General features: G+C 35.1%; 1 protein-coding gene across 1 annotated transcript in view; it reads left to right on the top strand.

The window, feature by feature from the left end:
- Positions 1-5,119, top strand: part of MECOM (MDS1 and EVI1 complex locus) — a 276,588-nt gene that overhangs the window by 113,829 nt on the left and 157,640 nt on the right. The window lies entirely within an intron of this gene.

Genomic DNA, 5,119 nt, shown 5'->3' with positions numbered 1-5,119 from the left:
AAAATCAAGTGACTTTTCATTTTTGGACCACTTTCAAGTTATTCTTCTTACATTTATTATCATTGTCCTGGCCATCTCCCTGGAAGCCTGCTGGGAAGCTGTCTCTGCTCAGCTCCAGCTCTTGCTGCCCTAGGACTTATTTCAGTAGAATTGGCATCTTGACATCTTGGAAGTTAGACGATGTCTCTAAGCCTGTTCTGCTAAGACTGGGACCTTGAAAAATCTGTGTTATAGAATCTACTTATTTTTTTTCTTTCATTCTCTCAATAAAAGTCATAGCCTTCATAACATTTAATTCCTTCAAATGACTGTTACTAATAATTGATCAAAGAATATGTCACTTTGGTGCTGGAATGTGTATACAATAGAATTATTTTTATTTCAGAATAACTTATAAATAACCTGAATTTTAAGTTCAGTAGAACAGGCAACGTTATTTGTTTAGAGGGCAGGACCATTAATGTCAACCATTTTTTTTCTTGTTTGAATTGGATAAAATTGTAATATATCCTTTATGTCACAGTAGCACCCTAGTGGTTATCATATTGCATTAGTTACATGAGTTTTCAGGGAACATTATACAGTATATACTGCCTCCAGTAAATACACCAGTCATGCTTATGGTTACATAGTCAGCACCAGGAAATTTGGGATGACATTCCCTGCAGGTTAGTAATTCTACCCATTATTTATATTGGTTTGATTTGAAACTAGATGAGGCTAAGTATTTTGAAGAGTTTTCTGACAGAATCTTAGAAAAACTAGAGAATGAATATTTTAAATGGGGTAAATATCTTTGTTTTTTTGGGTTTTTTGTTTTGTTTTGTTTTGTTTTGAGAGCACCTAAATTTTGTGACAAAGACAAATCATTGAGAAAGTCAGGAGAGGACTTATTCTGAACATAAGGTATAAATTGAAACCATTCATTAAAAAATATATCTATAAATTGAAACCACTCATTAAAAAAAAATATCTATCGTGGGTGTACTCTTATGACCTGTTCCGAGGAAACAAAATTTTCCTAATTCTTAAGAAATGGAGAAGAAAATTAGTAATGAGGCTCTGACAGAGGAGCTGAAGCAGATGTGGAAATTGTGGAACATCATCTTGGCAGTTGAAGGAGCCTCACCAGCTGGATGTTTTCTGAAAGTGAGAATTTATCATGTTTAAGCCACAATACAGAAGTCAGTACTTAAAAATGATTGTCATAACAGTGTAAGATTTTGATAGAAATACTAGATGATTGTAATGAATTTGACCAACAAAGTCTATGCTTTGTTTAAATTAAGATCAGATTATTTTGAGCTTCTAAAATACCATCTGACTTCCAAGAAGATAAAAATATTTTACATTTTCTAGCTTATTTACCTAAGGAGGAAACGAAAAAACAGAAGCTGATCACTGAGAATTCCCCTGAGCCGCACCATTTTGTTTTGTTCAATAATCTACACTTACCTATATCTCCCCCATGGGAGGATCCCTGTACCTAGTGGTCAGGAGAGGCAATATAAACACAGGGAAAAACCAAAGTCTACAAGTTTGTTTGCTAATTTTTGCCACTTTAGGCCTGGTATCTGATCAGGAAGCATTGCATGGCTTCTAATTTGTAAAAGAATACTATTCAGTTCACAAGATTAGTGTTTTAATTAAGTGAGATACTGTGTTGGTTTTGTATCCTGGGCACTTGGGAGATATCTGCTTTCCTTTCTCTTCCAATGCAGGCTGTTCCCTTCTCTGTCAATTATAAAAAACATTGCAAGCAATGTGAAGAGATAGTAGCTGTGTAACTATGGGCAAGTTATTTAAACCTAAATGAGCTGGATTATCAGAAAAGTCAAATAGGTTTCAACTCTCCTGCATCCTTTCCTTTGGTAGATCTCTAATCCTTTGGAAGATTTCAGAAGCTGTGGTCTGGCTCTATGGTCTGACAGCAGCAATGCCAGCCATGCATTGTGAGGAGAGAGGGACACCTGTAAATACTGGGTTTGCAATTGCTAGACTAGATGAATTATAAGACAACGTCTAGATCTATCGTTCTGCCCTCCTGTTTGCACCATTGATCAGTTCTTCTCTGTCTAGTTCTAATTTTTTTCATTACCCTAAAACATTCTAAGTCTTCTGGAATGTTTCCAATTTTTTTTCTCATTTTCCTTATGACACCTCGTGGATACCGCTTTTCACTTTATACCTTATGTGAGAGGTTGTCTGAAAGTATTATCACATTTGTCAAGACCAGAACTTGTTGAAAACAATGTCAATTATTTTACATCAAAAGTCAGGAAAGTATCATTTTATGTATTTACTCAATATAAAGAATAAAAATGAAATGTACAAAAAACATTTTGTTCCTGAGAGAGTGGACTGTTAATGTGGTGAAGGTGGTAAACTTCTGGAGGGGACGAGGTTTCATAGTGAGGAGCGCCTGAAACAAAGTAGATGCTCTCTAGCATTTGTTGAATGAATGAATTCGTGTCTGCTGAGTACCTCTACTTACACATGGTAATTGCCTTCTTGAGAAATAAGATATCAAGATAGCTGTGTATCAAAATACAATATACGGGTTACATTTCTAAAGAAAGTAAAACAATTATCCACACAATTCAGACAGCTCCTTCACAGCTCACTGGTCTTACTTGATGGTTGAGAAAAGGCCAAAATATTATATGAGAGAAGGAAAAAGGGGGAGGGAGAAGGGAATAAACTTAATTATCCAAGGTCTTTCTCTAGAGAAATAATTATTTCACTTAACTTGGCAGAGTTGCCATGGCACCAAAATCGGAAGAATTAGAATCTAAAAATTGCATAAAAATTGGTCTACGTAGTCCAGGGGTTTTCTTCAATGAGGCCTTGAATAAAAAACATGAAGATTAAATAGCTGACTAGCCTCAGTCTAATACTGCCTAGAATAAACTATTACACCAACATAAATACAGAGTGGTAACAGGAGATTGATCAACTTTGGTACAGAATTTCAGCTTTGATGCCAGAAATTCAAAATTATCCTGGCAAAGGAGAAGGATACACTTAATGTTTTCTGGAAGAAACATGCAAATTACCTCATTCTTAAACATTCCCTAGAGGCCATTATTATTTTTCTATCCTATTCCCAAATATTACTCACAAAGTGGAAAGGGATGACCAATTTCTTAAAATGCTCTTGACACACTTTGGTGTTTATAATGTATATTGTAGCCTTAGCTGAAGGCCAGGTACATTTATACCAGGCTATTTATTTTTGTCTGGCATTGCTCCTTTCCTTCTTTCTTTCTTCCTTCTTTCTTTCTTCCTTTCCCTTCCTTTCCCTTCCTTTCCCTTCCTTTCCCTTCCTTTCCCTTCCTTTCCCTTCCTTTCCCTTCCTCCCTTCCTCCCTTTCTCCCTTTCTCCCTTCCTCCCTTCCTCCTTTCCTTCCTTCCTTCCTCCCTTTCTCCCTTCCATCTCGAATATTATTTTAATTCAATTTTTTTAAACCAATTAAAACATTTTTAAAAATTAAGTGACTTTTCATTTTTGGACCACTTTCAAGTTATTCTTCTTACATTTATTATCATTGTCCTGGCCATCTCCCTGGAAGCCTGCTGGGAAGCTGTCTCTGCTCAGCTCCAGCTCTTGCTGCCCTAGGACTTATTTCAGTAGAATTGGCATCTTGACATCTTGGAAGTTAGACGATGTCTCTAAGCCTGTTCTGCTAAGACTGGGACCTTGAAAAATCTGTGTTATAGAATCTACTTATTTTTTTTCTTTCATTCTCTCAATAAAAGTCATAGCCTTCATAACATTTAATTCCTTCAAATGACTGTTACTAATAATTGATCAAAGAATATGTCACTTTGGTGCTGGAATGTGTATACAATAGAATTATTTTTATTTCAGAATAACTTATAAATAACCTGAATTTTAAGTTCAGTAGAACAGGCAACGTTATTTGTTTAGAGGGCAGGACCATTAATGTCAACCATTTTTTTTCTTGTTTGAATTGGATAAAATTGTAATATATCCTTTATGTCACAGTAGCACCCTAGTGGTTATCATATTGCATTAGTTACATGAGTTTTCAGGGAACATTATACAGTATATACTGCCTCCAGTAAATACACCAGTCATGCTTATGGTTACATAGTCAGCACCAGGAAATTTGGGATGACATTCCCTGCAGGTTAGTAATTCTACCCATTATTTATATTGGTTTGATTTGAAACTAGATGAGGCTAAGTATTTTGAAGAGTTTTCTGACAGAATCTTAGAAAAACTAGAGAATGAATATTTTAAATGGGGTAAATATCTTTGTTTTTTTGGGTTTTTTGTTTTGTTTTGTTTTGTTTTGAGAGCACCTAAATTTTGTGACAAAGACAAATCATTGAGAAAGTCAGGAGAGGACTTATTCTGAACATAAGGTATAAATTGAAACCATTCATTAAAAAATATATCTATAAATTGAAACCACTCATTAAAAAAAAATATCTATCGTGGGTGTACTCTTATGACCTGTTCCGAGGAAACAAAATTTTCCTAATTCTTAAGAAATGGAGAAGAAAATTAGTAATGAGGCTCTGACAGAGGAGCTGAAGCAGATGTGGAAATTGTGGAACATCATCTTGGCAGTTGAAGGAGCCTCACCAGCTGGATGTTTTCTGAAAGTGAGAATTTATCATGTTTAAGCCACAATACAGAAGTCAGTACTTAAAAATGATTGTCATAACAGTGTAAGATTTTGATAGAAATACTAGATGATTGTAATGAATTTGACCAACAAAGTCTATGCTTTGTTTAAATTAAGATCAGATTATTTTGAGCTTCTAAAATACCATCTGACTTCCAAGAAGATAAAAATATTTTACATTTTCTAGCTTATTTACCTAAGGAGGAAACGAAAAAACAGAAGCTGATCACTGAGAATTCCCCTGAGCCGCACCATTTTGTTTTGTTCAATAATCTACACTTACCTATATCTCCCCCATGGGAGGATCCCTGTACCTAGTGGTCAGGAGAGGCAATATAAACACAGGGAAAAACCAAAGTCTACAAGTTTGTTTGCTAATTTTTGCCACTTTAGGCCTGGTATCTGATCAGGAAGCATTGCATGGCTTCTAATTTGTAAAAGAATACTATTCAGTTCACAAGA

Source organism: Pteropus vampyrus, unplaced genomic scaffold (genome assembly GCF_000151845.1).
Source record: "Pteropus vampyrus isolate Shadow unplaced genomic scaffold, Pvam_2.0 Scaffold12, whole genome shotgun sequence".
NCBI lineage: Eukaryota > Metazoa > Chordata > Mammalia > Chiroptera > Pteropodidae > Pteropus > Pteropus vampyrus.
This window is presented reverse-complemented; position numbering and strand designations above follow the sequence as displayed.